This window comes from Mustelus asterias, unplaced genomic scaffold, assembly GCF_964213995.1.
Source record: "Mustelus asterias unplaced genomic scaffold, sMusAst1.hap1.1 HAP1_SCAFFOLD_290, whole genome shotgun sequence".
In the NCBI taxonomy this organism is placed as follows: domain Eukaryota; kingdom Metazoa; phylum Chordata; class Chondrichthyes; order Carcharhiniformes; family Triakidae; genus Mustelus; species Mustelus asterias.
Window position 1 is genome coordinate 66019 of NW_027590255.1, and position 20439 is coordinate 86457.

The following is a 20439-nucleotide window of genomic DNA, read 5'->3' on the forward strand; positions in this document are numbered from 1 at the left end:
AATCTCAACCCTGTATTCAAGAACAGAGGCAAAGAAAGAGGGAACCAATGAACAGTGAGCTGAACGCCGGTCAGAGGGCAGTTGCTGGAGTCCATCATCAAGCATTTGGAAAGCAGGGTTATAATCAGCATGGATTTAAGGGAGGGAAATCACGCTTGACAATACTACTGGAATTCTTTGAGGATGTAACTAGGAGAGTTGACCAGGAAGAACCTGTGGATGCGGTTTATTTAGACTTTCAGAAGGCTTTGGACAAGGTCTCACATGACGTTTTTAAGTTTTAAAGGTTAATTTGTTTTTTAGTGTCAGAAGCAGGTTTACATTAACACTGCAATGAAGTTATTGTGAAAATCCCCCACTCGCCAGACTCTGCTGCCTGTTCAGGGAGAATTTAGCATGACCAATAACTGGAGCACCCCGAGGAAACCCACATACATGCAGACTTCACACTGACAGTGACGCAAGCCAGGAGTCGAACCCGGGTCCCTGGCGCTGTGAGACAGCAGTGCTCACCACTGTGCCACCTCGCTACTGTGTAAAGTTAAAGTACATGGGATTGCAGGTAGTGCCTTGTGATGTATGGAAAGCTGGTTAACAGACAGGAAGCAAAGAGATGGCATAAATGAGTATTTTTCCAATTGGAAGGCAGTGATTAGTGGGGTGCCGCAGGGATCTGTGCTAGGACCCCAACTGTACATATTATATATTAACGATTTGGACACGGGAACTAAATGTATTATCTCCAAATATGTTGATGGTACAATATTGGGTGGAAGGGTTAGCTGTGAGGGGCATGCAGAGATTCTCCAGTGTGATTTGGACAGGCTGAGTGTGTGGGCATCTGCATGGCAGATGTAGTATAATGTGGATAAATACGCGGTGACCACTTCATTATTCACTTCAGTCGCAAAAATAGGAAGGCAGTTTATTATTTGAATGGGTGTAAATTGATGGAGGTGGATACTCAGCGAGACCTAGGTGTCAGTCAGTCAGTAAAATCATGTTGAAGCTGTATAAGAGTTTGGTTCGGCCACATTTGGAGTATTGTGTGTAATTCTGGTCGCCACACTTCCGCAAGGATGTTGATGCATTGGAAAGGGCGCAGAAGAGATTTTCCAGGATGTTGCCTGGTTTGGAGGATATGGACTATGAAGAAAGGTTGAACAAACTTGGATTGTTTTCTTTGGAGCATCGGAGGATGAGGGGGACCTGAGAGAGGTTTACAAGATTATGACAGGCTTGGATAGAGTGGATTGTCAGAGTCTTTTTCCCAGGGTCGAAGGGTCAATTACTCGGGACAAAGGTTAGAGTGAGAGAGGGAAAGTTTAAGAGATGTAAGGGGCAAGTTTTTCAGACAGAGTGGTGAATGCCTGGAACGTGCTGCCGGAGGAAGTAGTGGAAACAGATTCTGTAACAACATTCAAGAGGCATCTGGATAGATACATGAATCAGCAGGGAACAGAGGGGTATGGACCACATTGAGGCAAGAAAATATTAGATTGGAGAGGTGTAATAAGTCTACGGAGGCAGACGTTCAGACGTTCCTTCACCAAAACACCCTTATTTACACCTCTAATGGCAGTACACAGAGTGCTAACAGTTCGCAGTCTACCTCCAGGGGTGTTATAGGAATTGACACTCCCAGTTAAGTACAAGGCAAAGACTCCCTGATTGGCCCATTAATTGGATCCTTAATCACAGAGTTCATTCTCCAATAGGCCAAACTCAATGGCTTGATTGAAGTCATTACAAGAGGCATCTGCGTCGGAACAGACTTGATGGGCAAGAGGGCCTGTTCCTGTGCTGTACTGTTCTTTGTTCAGTCCCTGAAAGTAAGCGCGTAGGTACAGCAGACAAAAAGACAGCAAATGGTACGTTGGCCTTGAGAGCGAGAGGATGTGTGTCTAGGAATAGGGATGTTTTACTGCAGTTGTATAGGGCAATGATGAGACCATACCTGGAGTATTGTGTGTAGTATTGGTGTCCTTATCTGAGGAAGGATGTCCTTGCTACAGGGGGAGTGCAGCGAAGGTTCACCAGGTTGATTCCTGGGATGGCAAGTGTGTTGTATGAGGAAAGATGAAGTCAGTTAGGATTATGTTCACTGGAGTTTAGAAGATTGAGGGGGGTCTCATAGGAACTTATAAAATTCTAACAGGACTAGAAAGGGTAGATTCAGGGAGAATGTTACCGATATCCTTTGTGTAAGGATAAAGGGTAAATTTTTAAGACTGAGGTGAGGAGAAATTTCTCCACCAGAGAGTGGTGAATCTGTGGAAATCGCTAATGCAGAAAATAGCTGAGGCCAAAATGTGTGATGTCAAGAAGGAATTAAATGTAGCTCTTGGGGCTAAAGGGATTAATGGATATGGGTGGAAGGTGGGATCAGGAAAGAGAATTTGATCAGAGATGATCATAATGAATGGTAGAGCAGGCTCAATGGGCCGAATGGCCGACTCTTGCTTCTATTCGCTGTTTAAAGAAAACAAAGAAAAGTGCAGCTCAAGAACAGACCCTTCGGCCCTCCAAGCCTGGATCGAAATGATGCCTGAACTAAAGTTAAAAAACCTGACTTAGTCCGTATCTCTCTGTTCCCTCCCTATTCATGGACCAATCCAGATGTCTCTTACATGTTGTTAACGTGCCTGCTTCCACCACCTCCTGTGGCAGCATGTTCCAGGCATCCACCACTCCGCATGAAAATTCTCCCCCACACATCTCCCTTAAACTTTCCCCCTCTCACCTTGAACATGTGCCCCCTTGTAATTGACACTTCCACCCTGGGAGAAACCCTGTCTATGCCTCTCACAATTTTGTAGACCTCTATCAGGTCTCCCCTCAGCCTCTGTCTTTTCAGTCAAAACAATCCTCATTTATTCAACCTCTCCTCAGAGTCAACACCCTCAAGACCAGGCAACATTTTTCTACGTATGAGAGAAAGGAACCAGAATGTGTGGAACTGAACCCACCCAGAGACATCACCTTCAGGGGAGGAGCGAGAGGGACCAGTGAGTGTAGAACTGAACCCAGTCAGAGTCAGCACCTTCAGGGGAGATACATTAATGAGAATAGGTGGAGCAGATGACTGCATGGCTGGAGAGATTATATAGCAGGGAGGCTTTTAGATTCCTGGGGCATTGGGACCATCTCTGGCTGAGCTGGGACCTGTACAAGTTGGACAGATTACATCTGAACAGGAATGGGACCACCATCCTCACGGGGAGCTTTGTTAGTGCTGTTGGGATGGATTTAAACTAAATTGGCAAGGGATGGATCCTGACAGGTAGTGATAGAATCTTCAGGTTTGAAAAGTGGTCAGGGACAGGAGGGAGTGACTGCAGCTGAGGCAGATAAGGGGACTCAGAGGGCAGCTATGGTAGCCTCTGCAACTGTCCAATAGCTTTCAGCACCTTTCAGCTTTGGATGAGAGTGGGGGCTGCAGGGTGAATGAGCTGGCTGACCTTGGCACTGTGGTATAGGATGCCATTCAAGTGAGGGAAGCACATTAGAATGAGTGGAAACGATAGTGAGGGGAAGTGACATTGTTCTCTGCAGCAAGGAGCGAGAATCCAAGTGGCTGTGTTGCCTGCCTGGGATGGGTGGCAGGATTCAGGACAACTGCTCCTGGCTGGAGAGGAACTTGCAGTGGGAGGAGGAAAGTCCCTTTGCCGTGGTCCACATGGCAACCAATCACTCAGATAGAATGAGGGAAGAGGTTCTGCATGGAGAGTTTGAGGAGCTCGGCACTAAATTAAACAACAGAACCTCCAAAGTTATAATCACTGGATAATTGCCTGAACCGTGTGCAAATTGACAAAGGATACATCAAATTTGCGCGGGGGGGGGGGGGGGGGGGGCGCGGGGGGGGGGGGTCCTGTACTGTTGGGACGACCTACATCTGAACCATGCTGGGACCAGTGTTCTTGCAAACTGCATAATTAGGTCACTACTAAGAGCTTTAATCAAAAAGGGGCAAGGGGAATGGGGTGGTGGTTCTGGGGAGGGATATGTAGGTTAACTAAGCAAAAGGATATGGCAGCATTGCAAGGCAGCTCTTTAGGTAATGATGCCCAGACTGTGACAGAAAGTACATATAGAAAAAGAAAATAGCTGAAAATAGAGGCAAAGGGAAGAAAAATGGGAAAAAGGACAAAATTAATGGCTCTTTATGGAAATGAATGTGTTACTTGGCACAAACTGAACAGTGAACCAATGAACAAATGACACAAAATGAGCTAAAATCTTCTAGCCAGTACAGAGATTACAAGGAGATCAAAGCTGGTGACAATATATTCAGAGACATGTGACTTTCTTTAAGGACAGGCAGGAAGGAAAGTGTGTTGGGGTAACTTTGTTAATATGAGATGGAATAAGGACAACAGCAAGAAATGATCTTGGATCAGAGAATGTAAAATCCATATGGGTGAAGGGAAAAATAACAAGGGGAAGAAGACACTGGTGGGAGTAGTCTATCGGCCCCTGGCAGTAGATATACTGTAGGGTGGGGAATGAATCAGGAGATAACGAGAATATGAAACAAGGCAGTACATTAATCATGGCTGACTTTAATCTTCCTGTGGATTCAGACAATCAAGTTTGCAGAGGTAGACATGAGGAAGAATTCAGAGTGCATTCGGCACAGTGTCCATGAAGAATATTTTGTGGATCCGAGCAGAAACCAGGCCAGTTTGAATATTGTAATATGTAATGAGACAGCTTTCATAAACAATCAGAGTAAAAGCTCCGCTGGGAAACAGTGACCTTAACATGGTGGAATTTAGCATTCAGTTTGAGAGTGCAAACTTGGGTCAGAAGCAACTGTGGTCAACTTAAATAAGGGTAATTGCAAACGAATGAGAGCAGAATTGGCTGGACTGGACTGCAAAAGATATTTAGCAGAAAAGACGATTGCTCAGCAATGACATACGTTATGAAAATAGTTTTTGACTCACAACAAAGATATATACCAATGACAAACAAGGATTCTGGAAGGGAATAAATCAACCATGGTTAACCAAGGAAGTTAAAGATTGCATTGAACTGAAAGACGAACATAGGATGTTTCATATATTAGTAGGAAGACAGAGCATTGGGGCAGTTTCTAAAACCAACAAATGATGACCAAAAAAATACTAACGTGGGAGAAGATGAACTAAAAACGTAAATGAACAAGTAATATAAAGAGAATCAGAAAGAGCTTCTTTAAATATATAAAAATAAAGAGGGAGGCTAAAGTGAACATAAGCTCCTGAGAGATTGAGACTGGGAAATAAAGGGGAACCAGAAAGTGGCAGAGGAGTGAAATACATAGTCTGTGTCAGGATGGCCAAGTCATCGAAGGTGCTGCGTTCAGGTCACAGTCTCCTCGAGAGGCCTGCGTTCAAATTCCAGTCCTTACATTGATGAAGGGAGGCAGTGGCGTCATGGGCTAGTGATCCAGAGACTCTGGGGAATGCTCGAGGGACCTGGGTTCAAAACCCAGCAGGGCAGATTGTGAAATTTGAATTCAATATGAATCTGCAATCAACAATCTAATTGTTGCTTGTCATAAAACCCTATTTGGTTGACTAATGTCCTTCAGGGAAGGAAATCTGCTGCAGGAGTGTGCTTGAATTATCAAGTCTAGAGGTAACAAAAATATGGATGAGGGTTTCAGGTACGGGTGAGCTGAGGTATTACAAACACTGTGTGATGTTACACAGCTGGAAATAGGTGATCTTGGTGAAGGAACAGATATGTGGTCAGAATCTCACTTCCGAGTCTAATGAGGTGCCAAGATTATGAGGGTTTGTTTCAACGTCGGACAGTGATCAGTGGGGGAGATGGAGTCAGTGATTGGGAACGGAATTTGGGGTGGGAACATTGGTTTTCCAAATATTTAATCGGGGGAATTCTCTGCTTAGCCAGTACTAGAGGTCAGAGAAGGAGTGTAATAACTTAATAACAGGGGATTGGTTGTGAGAGGTGATGGTGGGGTAGAACTGGGTGTTATCAGCATACATGTGAAAACTAACACTGTGCTTTCAGATAATGCCACTGAGGGATAAGGTGTAGATGAAAAATAGGAGGGAGCCAAGGATATATCCTTGGGTGATTTGGGTGGTAACAAAACAAGAGTGGGAAGAGAAATCATTGCAGGTGATATTCTGCATATGAAAGAAAAGATCGGAACGGGGTAAATGCAGTCTTACCCAGCTAAACTATCCCTCCTTATCCTTCTCAGCCTGTCCACACCTTTTTTTTTCCAGAGTAAATAATCCCTTTAATTATATATTTATATTTTAAAAATTCCTTTTTTGTTTTGCAAAAGTCTTTGCTTTCATCTGTTAGGTTTCCGTCTTTCACAACCTCCTCTCCCCCCCCCCCCCCCCCCCCGCGGCCCTGACATGGCTGACTGCACTATCCTGCTCCAATACCTTCCCACTGTCAGGTCAGTGTGCACAGCAGATGAAGATGGTAATGTACCTGACATCCTGGGAAAACTAATGATAAGTGAAGGGCTGGGCCTCAGTTAACAAGTGTAGAGAAAGCTGGAGTTCTCAATCATCTTCATTTCGAGCGGCAGCTCCTCCATCTCAATGTGTGTCGTCAGATCAGGCCATTCTGCTCAGTCTGTAAGAGAGAGAGAGGCTATAATTAAAACCAAACAATAAGGGAGATCCACTCAGAGTAAGCAAACCCCACCCCCAAAGCAGAGCACAGGAAGATCCCAGTATCGAACCGTGGCCTCTGCAAAGTGAGCTGCTTTAACCCAGTGTGGCACTCAGCCCCACACACAGAGCACACGAAGATTCCAGTTTATGTACTGATTGGTCTGACTCGAGGGGAGTTTGCAACACCAGCATTGGTGAGACTGGGGGATTTCTTTTTGTTTATTACAAATACGTTAATACAAAACAATTACAAATACACAAAGAACAAATGTGAAAAAATACATTACCAATGGCTAACGCCATCCATTTATCAGTTACTACCTCCCATTTCGGAAGGGTTCATCGTCAATTACAGTTTTCCAGGGCATTGCCCTCAAAATACACCTCCATTTACAAATCATAATCTACAAATCTACAAACATTAACACAACACTACAACTGTACACAACAAAAAATAAACACTGAAGCATAAGGGCACCGTCCCCTGGGTTTGTCCACCTGCCGGGGGATGCAACCCTCCAGTGGTACTCATATCCGGGGGTTACACCTTACGGATGTTCAGCCGGAGGGGGGAAATGGGGGAAACCACCCCGCCTACTCAATCCGGAATCCCTTCCGGAATTTCAGCCGGGGCGGTGGGAGAGTCTCTCCAGGGTACTCAGTTCGGGCCTGCCTTCCCAATTTTTCTCCCGGAGAATAAAAATCCCTCTGGTGTTACTATGTCCGGGGCTTCACCACCCAGAACTTTCCCCAAGTGGATGTCACACCCCCCGGGGGTGACTTTATCCAGGGGGGGATGCCCCCCAGGCCACAAATAACGCAATAAAATAGACGGGGGCCGGAACAAACCACCAACTATCATAACAGAAAAACCACATATTACAATAAAAAAACAATTCATGAAAAATACATTACCGATGGCTAACACCATCCATTTATCAATTACTACCTTCCATTTCAGAAGGGTTCATCATCAATTACAGTTTTCCAGGGCATTGCCCTCCGGACAGATAGTAAATGGATCTCCGACAAAGATGGGATGCGACCCCCCCCACCCCACCACCACCACAAAGATGGGATGCGACCCCACCACCACCGAGACCGGCTGACTGCGCAGAGCATGCGCGGTGCGGTTCCCGGAAGCTGAATTGGGCCGTGCGAAGCAGCAGCAAAACCGAATCTCAGTGGCTCTCCAAGCCCGGATCAGAGCCGCCGGGCCCGGCGGAGTGTGGCGAGGGAGCCCGGGGAGCGGATGGTGCAGCGGGGCCATCCTCACCGCCCCATCTGGAATAGTGTGAGTGAGAGGAAACAGAGAGCAGTGGTTAAAGGTTGTTTCCTCATACTGGAGGAAGTGGAGTTCCCCAGGGCTCGGTGTTAGGAGCCCTGCTCTTCCTGATATATATTAATGATGTGCCTGATACGCTGCAAGAAAGGATGTCCCGAGGCATGGTACATTGGGGAAACTATGCAGACGCTGCGACAATGGATGAATGAACACCGCTCGACAATCACCAGGCAAGACTGTTCTCTTCCTGTTGGGGAGCACTTCAGCAGTCACGGGCATTCAGCCTCTGATATTCGGGTAAGCGTTCTCCAAGGCGGCCTTCGCGACACACGACAGCGCAGAGTCGCTGAGCAGAAACTGATAGCCAGGTTCCGCACACACAAGGACGGCCTCAACCGGGATATTGGGTTTATGTCACACTATTTCACATAAATATTTCTGCTTTTTTCCTCCTGAGTCTTTATCATGCGATCCTAGAATCAGAATTTATGTCACACTATTTGTAACTCCCACAGTTGCGTGGACCTGCAGAGTTTCACTGGCTGTCTTGTCTGGAGACAATACACATCTTTTTAGCCTGTCTTGATGCTCTCTCCACTCCCATTGTTTTGTTTCTTAAAGACTGGATTAGTTGTAAGTATTCGCATTCCAACCATTATTCATGTAAATTGAGTCTGTGTCTTATAAGTTCTGTTTGTGAACAGAATTCCCACTCACCTGAAGAAGGGGCTCAGCCTCGAAAGCTTGTGTGGCTTTTGCTACCAAATAAACCTGTTGGACTTTAACCTGGTGTTGTTCAACTTCTTACTATATATTAATGACACACACCTTGGTGTACAGGACACAAGCTCAACATTTCCACACGCCACCAAACTTGGAGGCATTGGCAACTGTGAGGAGGAAAGTGGGAAACTTCAAAAGGACACAGGCAGCTTGGCGAGATGGGAGACAAGGCGGCTCCTGGGGAGTATGTCCACTGTAAGAGTTTTAACAACACCAGGTTAAAGTCCAACAGGCTTATTTGGTAACAAATACCATTAGCTTTCGGAGCGCTGTGGAAAGCTAATGGTATTTGCTACCAAATAAACCTGTTGGACTTTAACCTGGTGTTGTTAAAACTCTTACTGTGTTCACCCCAGTCCAACGCCGGCATCTCCACATCATGAGTATGTCCACTCTCAGTGCCTGAGCAATGTGTTGGATAGAGTGCTTTCTGGGTGCAGAGAACTGTGTTTCATCATTCATGTCATGTGGGCTTCACTGATATGACCAGCATTTATTGCCCTAATTATCCTTGAACTGAGTGGCTTGTTAAATCATTTCACAGGTCATTCAAGAGTCAACCACATTGCTGTGTGTCTGGCGTCACATGTCAACCAGAACAGTTCATGTGGGCAGATTTGCTTCCCTGTAGGGGCATCAGTGAATCAAATGGGTGGTTATGAGATGGCCCTCTTTAGACCTTCAATTCCAGATTTTTTTTGCGTTCAAATTTTACTCTCTACTGTGATGATATTTGGTCCCATTGCATTACACTGAATCACTAGTCCAGCGACAGTACAACTACGCATTACCTCACCATGTGGAAACCGCAGCCACCATTCGCAGATATCAGTAAGTTTTATTGCAGGCTGATTGTCAGTGAGCTGAAACATGAACTCTGTTTCTCCTTCCACAGATGCTGCCTGCCTTGTGTATTTTTTGTGCACATGATTTCACTGGTGAATTATTGCAGCTCTTGCTCTGAAAACTGAGGCCAGAAATAGACGAATGAAGAACCATGTTTAATCAGGGTGGATGTTGGACGTGGCAGTCAGTTGCACACTTTCTGTGAAGGTAGGTTCTTGTTGGCTGATTTTGAACTGGGGTGTTGATGGAGGGAAAGCTGATGGGTTTAACCCTGAGTACGTTTGAGACCAGTAGCACTCAAACATTTCTCCTCGTGGTTTCCCGTACAGTAACAGAGACTGACAGAATCATTGCACTCTCACATAAAATAAGTGATAGACAGGGAATCAGTTCTGCACTCATCTGCAGTGTCAAATTTGAGTTAATTCCACACTAAATACTGCAACAGAGTCGAAGAAACAGAGAGTTCGTTCCACATTGACATCAAATCAGAACATGCAAAGCAGGAGCAGCAGAAGGCAATTTCTTCTTTAGGGTTACCCCACTATTCAGAAAGATCATGGTTGATGTGATAATGGCCTCAACTCCACTTTATTGTCTGCTCCATAACCCTTGACTCTCCTGTAAATCAAAACTCTTTCTAACTTAGGATGGAGTCTATTCAATACCAAAGATTAAGGACAGTTTAAGAGAAGAAATTCCTTCTCATCTCCATCTTAAGTGGGGCATACTTTATTTTTAAACTGTATCCTCGAGTTCTAATTTTGCCCTCAAATGAAAACATTCCTCTTAATATCTACCCTGTCCCCTCAGATTCTTCAATGTTTCAATATGATCATCTCTCATTCTTCTCAACTTCTATGAGATCGGCTCAACTTGATTAAACTTTCCTCATAAGATGACTCCTTCATCTCAGCAATCGGATAAGTGAATCTTCACTGCCTCCAATACAAGTATTTCCCCCTTTAAATCAGAGAAAACCTTTAAACATGTAGAAGCAGCAATGTCATGTATTTGCAGCAACATTTCCCTACTTTTTTACTCCACAGATGTACTTATAATTACAGTTAGATCCTTCTGTACTGTAACATTCTGCTGTCTCTTTCTCTATTTAAATAATTTTCTGCCTTCCTATTCTTCCCTCTGAAGTGGAAAGCCTCACATTTTCCTAAATTTATCGTGGCTGCCAAATTTGTGTCCACTCACTTAACCTCTCTATATTCCCTTGCAGACTCTGTGTCCTCCTCACAACTTGCTTTCCCACCTATCTATGTATTGTCTGAAAATTTGGTGATGGCCTGTCCCTTCATCTGAGTCATTAATATAGATTGTAAATAGCTGAGAACCTAGCACTGATCACTAGGTCACTGATCTACTCGCTGTAGTTTGCTACGCTGACAGTGACCCACTTTCATACAGTAACAGAGACTGACAGACAAAGAGTTAGTTACGCACATTATTATTGATAGATAGGGAGTGAATTACACAGTCACATAGAGTAACAGAGATTGACACAGTGGTAATTCCAAACTAAAATACAGTGATGGTGATTAAAGGATAGAGAATTAATTCCACACACACATACAGTAACACAGAGAGAGAGTTAATTACACATTCAGTTATACAAGCAGATCTGAAAACGGGTTAATGCTGCATTCATTCACAGTAACAAAGACTGACAGTTAATTCCATTATCACACGCAATAACGGCGATGAACAGAGAGTTACTGTTCCACTCACATTCAGTAATAGTGAAAAACAAATACAGATTTAATTCCATCCTCACATTCACGAATGAACATGAACTGAAGTGATTCCAAACTGAAACACAGGAAAAGAGAATGGCTGACAGAATTAATTCCACACTCTCACACAGTAATAGATTGAGAGTGAGTTAATTCCACACTCTCATACAGTAATCGATTGAGAGAGAGTTAATTCCGATCGCGTTTTTCGAGGAAGTGACGAGGATGATTGATGAGGGTAGGGCAGTGGATGTTGTCTACATGGACTTCAGTAAGACCCTTGACAAGGGTGGTGCAGAAGGTGAAGTTGCATGGGATCAGAGATGAGTTGGCAAGGTGGATACAGAACTGGCTCGGTCATAGAAGTGGAGATGCCGGCATTGGACTGGGGTAAACACAGTAAGAAGTCTAACAACACCAGGTTAAAGTCCAACAGGTTTATTTGGTAGCAAACACAAAAATGTTTGCTTCCAAATAAACCTGTTGGACTTTAACCTGGTGTTGTCAGACTTCTTACTTGGTCATAGAAGACAGAGAGTAGCAGTGGAAGGATGCGTTTCTGAATGGAGGGCTGTGACAAGTGGAGTTCCTCAGGGATCAGTGATGGCACCTTTACTCTTTGTGATATATGTAAATGATTTGGAGGAAAATGTAACTGGTTTGATTAGTAAGTTTGCGGATGACACAAAGGTTGGTAGATTTGCGGATAGCAATGAGGACCATTAGAGGATACAGCAGGATATAGATCGGTTGCAGACGCGGGCAGAGAGATCGCAGATGGAGTTTAATCCGGACAAATGTGAGGTAATGTATTTTGGAAGGTCTAATACAGATAGGAAATATACAGTCAATGGCAGAACCTTAAGTGTATTGATAGGCAAAGGGTTCTGGGTGTACAGGTACACAGGTCACTGAAAGTGGCAACACAGGTTGAGAAGGTAGTCAGGAAGGCATACAGCGAACTTGCTTCGGATCATTGAGTTTAAAAATTGGCAGGTCATGTTGCAGCTTTATAGAACCTTAGTTAGGCCGCACTTGGAATATAGTGTTCAGTTCTGGTCGCCACACTACCAGAAAGATGTGGAGGCTTTGGAGAGGGTACAGAAAAGATTTACCAGGGTGTTGCCTGGTATGGGAGGGCATTAGCTATGAGGAGAGGTTGGAGAAACTTGGTTTAATCTCACTGGAACGATGGAGGTTGAGGGGCGACCTGATAGAAGTCTACAAGATTATTAGAGGCATGGATAGAGTAGATGATCAGAAGCCTTTTCCCAGGGTGGAAGAATCAATTATTAGGGTGCAGAGGTTTAAGGTGCGAGGGGCAAGGTGAAAGGAGATGTACAAGGCATGTTTTTTACACAGAGGGTGGTGGGTGCCTGGAAGCGCTGCCAGGAGAGATGGTGGAAGCAGAAACGATAGTGAGTTTTCAGGCATCTGGACAAATACATTAATACGATGGGAATGGAGGGAAATGGTCCCTAGAAGGGTAGGAGGTTTTAGTTCAGTCGGGCAGCATGCTCGGTGCAGGCTTGGAGGGCCGAAAGGCTGTTCCTGTGCTTAATTTTTTTTGTTGTTTGTTCTAATTCCGCACTGTCAGACAGTAATAGATTGAGAGATAGTTAATTCCACACTCTCACACAGTAATAGATTGAGAGAGAGTTGATTGAACACTCGCCCACACACAGTAATAGATTGAGAGTTAATTCCACACTCTCAGCACAAGATTGAGAGTTAATTGCAAACTCTCACACAGTAATAGATTGAGAAAGAGATTTAATTCCACACACACGTCCTGTGCAATAGATTGAGAGTTAATCCCAGCTCATACATAGCAAAAGATTGACGGACAGTTATTTCCACATTCGGACTCACAAATAGATTGACGGAGTGTTAATTCCACACTCTCTCAGTAATAGATTGAGAGAGAGTTAATTCCACACTGACGCACAGTAATAGATTGAGGGAGTGATAATTCCACACTCTCACACAGTAATAGATTGAGAGAGTTAATTCCACACTCACTCAATGTAATAGATTGAGAGAGAGTTAATTCCACGCCGACACACACTAATAGATTGAGAGAGAGTTAATTCCACGCCGACACACAGTAATAGATTGAGAGAGAGTTAATTCCACACCGACACACAGTAATAGATTGAGAGAGAGGTAATTCAACATTCACTCACTGTAATAGATTGCGAGAGAGTTAATTCGGCGCACACACACTCAGTAATAGATTGAGAGTGAGTTAATTCCACTCGTACAGTAATCGATTGAGAGTGAGTTAATTCCACGCTGACACACAGTAATAGATTGAGAGAGAGTTCATTCTACACTCTCACACAGTAATAGATTGGGAGAGAGTTAATTCCACACTCTCACACATTAATAGATTGGAAGAGTCAATTCCACATTCTCACACACTAATAGATTGAGAGAGAGTTAATTCCGCAATGATTTGAGGGCCGAAGGGCCTGTTTCCTGTGCTGTACTGTTCTATGACACACACCGATAGATTGAGAGTTAATTCCACACTCTCTCACAGTAATAGATTGAGAGAGAGTTAATTCCACACTGACACAGTAATAGATTGAGAGAGAGTTAATTCCACACTCTCTCACAGTAATAGATTGAGAGAGAGTTAATTCCACACTGACACACAGTAATAGATTGAGAGAGAGTTAAATCCACTCTCGCACACAGTAATAGATTGAGAGAGAGCTAATTCCACACTCGCACACAGTAATAGATTGAGAGAGAGTTAATTCCACACTCTCACACACTAATAGATTGAGAGAGAGTTAATTCCACACTGACACACAGTAATAGATTGAGAGAGTTAATTCCACATTCTCACACAGTAATAGATTGAGAGAGAGTTAATTCCACACTCTCACACACTAATAGATTGAGAGAGAGTTAATTCCACACCGACACACAGTAATAGATTGAGAGAGTTAATTCCACATTCTCACACAGTAATAGATTGAGAGAGAGTTAATTGCTCACGCACACACCCTAATAGATTGAGAGAGAGTTAATTCCACACTCTCACACACTAATAGATTGAGAGTGAATTCCACACTCGCACACAGTAATAAATTGAGAGAGAATTAATTCCACACTCTCTCACAGTGATAGATTGAGAGAGAGTTAATTCCACACTTGTGCGGTCATGGATTGAGAGTTAATTCCACACTCTCTCACAGTAAAAATTGAGAGAGTTAATACCACACTGACACACAGAAATGGATTGAGAGAGAGTTAGTTCCACAGACACACAGTAATATATTGAGGGAGAGTTAGTTCCACACTGTCACACACTGTAATAGATTGAGAGAGAATAGACAGGAAGAAATTTACTGCATTTCCACCCTGCAACACAGTAACTGACACTGACAGACAGAGTGAATCGTGCTCTCATGTTCCGATTGACTGATAGCGGGAATCAGTTAACTCCACATTCACATGCAGTAACAGAGATGGCCAGATAGAGAGTTAAATCCACACTCTCTCACTATAAAGGTTCTCATTTGAAGAATTCTTCTGACATGCTTCATACGGCATCTTCATTGTTTAATTATATTTTCTATCTTCCTTATCATCCAGCCCTGGCTTTGGTTCCCCTCCCTTTCACCCTCATAGGAATTTACCGAGTCTGTACCTGAAACATCTGAAAGATCACCCATTGTTCTGTTACAGTTTTTCATGTAAATCTTGGCTTCATTTAACCCTGGCTCAATCCCAGCTCCTCCCATTGAAGTTAGTCCACTTCCAATTGAGAATTTTTACTTCTGATTGTTGCACACTAATCTTAATCTTATGATACAATGATCACTCCACCCCAAGTGTTAACCCACAGACACTTGGTTCATGTGGCCAACCTTGGCTCACCCCATTCCCCAGCAGCAGACCCAGCAATGCCTCCTTCATCATTTGACCGAGAGCATTCTGCTCCAGGAAATTCTCTTGAACACACTTGAGATACACCAGATATATGAATTAGGAGCAGGAGTAGGGCATTCGGCCCCTTGGGCCTGTTCCTCCATTCAATCTGATCATGGTTTATCAGATTATCATGATTTATCAGAACCTCAAACCCACATTCCATTCTACCCCCGATAACCTTTCACCCCCTTGTTAATCAAGAATCAATTTACTTCTGCCTTCAATATAATTAAAGACTCGACTTCCACTTCCTTTGCAGGAAGAGAGTTCCAGAGACTCAGAGAAAACATTTCTCTTAATCTCTGTCTCAAATTACGGACAATTTACATTTCAACAGTGGCCTCTAGTTCCAAATTCTCGCCATCCATCTTGTCAATACCACTCAGGATCTTAAATGCGGAATTAACTGATTCCCGCTATCAGTCAATCTGTACATGAAAGCACAATTCACTCTCTATCTGTCAGTGTCAGTTACAGTTTTGCAGGGTGGAAATGCAGTAAATTTCTTCCTGTCTACTCTCTCACTTTTCTAAACTCTTGTGAATATAAATCTAACCTCTCCAACCTTTCCTCATAAGAGAGCCCGCTCATTCCTGGTATCATAAACCATCTCTGAACTGCTTTTAACATGTTTACATCTCTCCTTAGGTAAGGAGACCAGTACTGTACACAATACTCCAGACGTGGTCTCACCAATGTCCTGTTCAACTGAAGCATCAATTCCCTACAATTACTCACAAGCAATAACACTCTTATTTGCATTCCTAATTACTTGCTGCGCATCTATATCAGCCTTTTCTGATTCATGCACTAGGACACCCAGAACCCTCTGCACCTCAGAGCTCTGCAATCTCCCACCATTTGGATAATGAGCTTTGTTTCTATTTCCTGTCAAAATGGACTGTTTCACATTCCCAAACATTATAGAATCATAGCATTTTATAAGCACAGAAGAAGGCCATTCAGCCTATTGTGTCTGCACCGGCTCCCCAGAGAGCTACCCAGCTCATCCCTTTCTTCAGCCCTATCCCTGTAGCCCTCTAAATTCATCACTTTCAAACATGTATCCAGCTCTCTTTTCAAACCTCCTGTGGAATCCGTCTCCACCACTCTCCCAGGCAGCGCATTCCAAATCCCAACTACTCTCTGAGTAAAGAGAGTTACTCTCTTTATTCTCTCTGTGGACAGCTGGAAGCAGTCTTTTCCCCCAGTTTTTGTGGCTATGACTCATCTTCATCCCCTCACCCTGCAGTATAAATATCTCCCACTTTCTATGCCTTGCAGCCTTAACAAAGGGTTGTCTGGACTCAAACCGTCAGCTCTTTTCTCTCCTTACAGATGCTGCCAGACCTGCTGCGATTTTCCAGCATTTTCTCTTTTGGTCGCTGAGTAAAGAGATTTCTCCTCATCTCACTCCCAGCTCTCTTGCTGACCTTCTTGAAATTGTGACCAAGGCATTTTATTCATACGTTAGGAACAAAAGGGTTGTCAGGGAAAAAATCGGATCTCTCGGGGACAAAAGTGGGGAATTATGCTTGGAGCCCAAAGAAGTAGGGGAGATCCAAAATGAATACTTGGCGTCGGTATTCACAAAGGAGAGGGATGTGTTGACTGGGAGTGTCTCGGAGGGGAGTGTTGACCTGTTAGAGAAAATCTCCATTACAAGGGAGGAAGTGTTAGGTTTTTTAGGGAATATAAAGACTGACATATCCCCAGGGCCTGATGGAATCTATCCAAGGCTGCTCAGGGAGACGAGAGATGAAATCGCTGGGCCTCTGACCCAAATCTTTGTCTCGTCACTGGACACAGGTGAGGTCCCAGAGGATTGGAGGATAGCTAATGTGGTCCCGTTATTTAAGAAGGGTAGGAAGAATAACCCGGGAAATTATAGGCCGGTGAGCTTGACGTCCGTGGTCCGGAAGTTGTTGGAGAGGATTCTTCGAGATAGGATGTATGCGCATTTAGAAAGGAATAAACTCATTAACGATAGTCAGCATGGTTTTGTGAGAGGGAGGTCATGCCTCAATAACCTGTTTTTTGAAGAAGTGACTAGAATGGTTGACGAGGGAAGGGCCGTGGATGTCGTCTATATGGACTTTAGCAAAGTGTTTGACAAAGTCCCTCATGGTAGGTTGGTGCAAAAGGTTGGATCTCATGGGATAGAGGGGGAGGTGGCTCGAGGGGCGGAGAACTGGCTTGGTCACAGAAGTCAGAGGGTGGTAGTGGAAGGGTCTTTTTCCGGCTGGATGCCTGTGACTAATGGTGTTCCGCAGGGCTTTGTATTGGGACCTCTGCTGTTTGTGATTTATATAAACGATCTGGAAGAAGGTGTAACTGGAGTGATCAGTAAGTTTGCGGACGACACGAAAATGGCTGGAGTTGCAGATAGTGAGGAACATTGTCAGAGGCTACAGAAGGATATAGATAGGCTGGAAATTTGGGCAAAGAAATGGCAGATGGAGTTCAATCCAGATAAATGCGAAGTGATGCATTTTGGTAGAACTAACGTAGGGGGGAGCTATACGATAAATGGCAGAACCATAAAGGGTGGAGATACGCAGAGGGACCTGGGTGTGCAAGTCCACAGATCCTTGAAGGTGACGTCACAGGTGGAGAAGGTAGTGAATAAGGCATATGGCATGCTTGCCTTTATAGGACGGGGCATAGAGTATAAAAGTTGGGGTCTGATGTTGCAGTTGTATAGAACGTTGTTTTGGCGGCATTGGGAATACTGCGCCCAGTTCTGGTCGCCACACTACCAGAAGGACGTGGAGGCTTCAGAGAGAGTGCAGAGGAGGTTTACCAGGATGTTGCCTGGTATGGAAGGGCTTAGTTATGAGGAGAGATTGGGTAAACTGGGGTTGTTCTCACTGGAAAGACGGAGGATGAGGGTTGACCTAATAGAGGTGTATAAAATTATGAAAGGCATAGATAGGGTGAACGGTGGGAAGCTTTTTCCCAGATCGGTGGTGACGTTCACGAGGGGTCATAGGTTCAAGGTGAGGGAGAGGGGTGGGGAGAGGTTTAACACGGATATCAGAAGGATGTATTTTCCACAGAGGGTGGTGGGGGCCTGGAATGCGCTGCCAGGCAAGGTGGTGGAGGTGGACACACTGGGAACTTATCTAGATAGCCACATGAACGGAGTGGGAATGGAGGGATACAAAAGAATGGTCTAGTTTGGACCGGGAGCGGCGCGGGCTTGGAGGGCCGAAGGGCCTGTTCCTGTGCTGTATTGTTCTTTGTTCTTTGTGACTCCAAGTCACTGACATCCCACCTAGTGGAAAAAAAATATCCTTCTTTCCCCTGTCAAAAGGGATCAGTGCTGGGTCCATTGTTGTTTGTCATCTATATCAATGATATGGATGATAATGTGGTCAATTGGATCAGCAAATTTGCTGATGATACCAAGATTGGAGGTGCAGTGGACAGTGAGGAAGGTTTTCAAAGCATGCAGAGGGATTTGGACCAGCTCGAAAAATGAACTGAAAAATGGCAGATGGAGTTTAATGCAGACAAGTGTGAGGTATTGCACTTGGGAAGGACAAACCAAGGTAGAACATACAAGGTAAATGGTAGGACACTGAAGAGTGCAGTAGAACAGAGGGATCTGGGAATACAGATACATAATTCCCTAAAAGTGACGTCACAGGCAGATAGAGTCGTAAAGAGTGCTTTTGCTAATTTGGCCTTTATAAATCAAAGTATTGAGTATAAGAGTTAGAATGTTATGGTGAGGCTGTATAAGACATTGGTGAGGCCGAATTTAGAGTATTGTGTGCAGTTTTGGTCACCTAATTACAGGAAGGATATTAATAAGGTTGAAAGAGTGCAGAGAAGGTTTACAAGGATGTTGCCGGGACTTGAGAAACTGTGTTACAGAGAAAAGTTGAATAGGTTAGGACCTTATTCCCTGGGGCGTAGAAGAATGAGGGGAGATTTGATAGAGGTGTATAAAATCATGATGGGTATAGATAGAGTGAATGCAAACAGGCTTTTTCCACTGAGGCGAGGGGAGAAAAAAACTTGAGGACATGGGTTAAGGGTGAAAGGAGAAAAGTTTAAAGGGAATATTAGAGGGGGCTTCTTCACACAGAGAGTGGTGGGAGTGTGGAATGAGCTGCCAGATGAAGTGGTGAATGCGGGCACACTTCTAACATTTAAGAAAAACCTGGACAGGTACATGGATGAGAGGGGTGTGGAGGGATATGGTCCAAGTGCAGGTCAGTGGGACGAGGCACAAAAATGGTTTGGCACAGCCAAGAAGGGCCAAAAGGCCTGTTTCTGTGCTGTAATGTTCTAGCGTTCTAAAATTGTTCATAATTCTAAACACCTCAATAAGGTCACCACTTAATCTTCCTTGCTCCAAGGAGAATAAGTTCAATTTCTCGAATCTTTCCTTGTATGTAAAATTCCTCATTTCTGAAATCATGTTTGATGTTTGATGATGTTTGAGATGACATCATCTCACGTGAGAACACCATCCACCAGGTACACGGTACATGCACTTGCAACTCGGCCAATGTTGTCTCCCTGATACGCTGCAGGAAAGGATGTCCCGAGGCATGGTACATTGGGGAGACTATGCAGACGCTATGACAACGGATGAATGAACGCCGCTCGACAATCATCAGGCATGAGTGTTCTCTTCCTGTTGGGCAACACTTCAGCAGTCTCAGGCATTCGGCCTCTGATCTTCGGGTAAGCGTTCTCCAAGGCGGCCTTCACGACAACGCAGGGTTGCTGAGCAGAAACTGATAGCCAAGTTCTGCACACATGAGCTCGGCTTCAACTGGGATTTTGGGTTCATGTCACACTGTCTGTAACCCCCATGACTTGCCTGGGCTTGCAAAATCTCACTAACTGTCCTGGCTGGAGACAATACACATCTCTTTAACCTGTGCTTAACCCTCTCTCCACTCTCACACTGTCTGGACCTTTAAGACTTGATTACCTGTAAAGACTCGCATTCAAACCATTATTTTCTAAATTGAGTTTGTGTCTTTATATGCCCTGTTTGTGAACAGAACTCCCACTCACCTGATGAAGGGGCAGCGCTCCGAAAGCTTGTGGCTTGTGCTACCAAATAAATCTGTTGGACTTTAACCTGGTGTTGTGAGACTTCTTACTGAAATCAATGACTGCAGAAACTAGGGGGCTGTTCAGACAATACATTTAA

The 20439-nt window shown here is 44.3% G+C and overlaps 1 long non-coding RNA gene across 1 annotated transcript; it reads left to right on the plus strand.

Moving 5' to 3' along the window:
- Positions 1 to 7816: 7816 nt before the first annotated feature.
- On the plus strand, positions 7817 to 20364 carry LOC144486116 (uncharacterized). The gene is made up of 3 exons (XR_013496223.1): positions 7817 to 7947; positions 9617 to 9774; positions 19808 to 20364. It is a non-coding gene; the product is annotated as an uncharacterized LOC144486116 (long non-coding RNA).
- Positions 20365 to 20439: the final 75 nt, after the last annotated feature.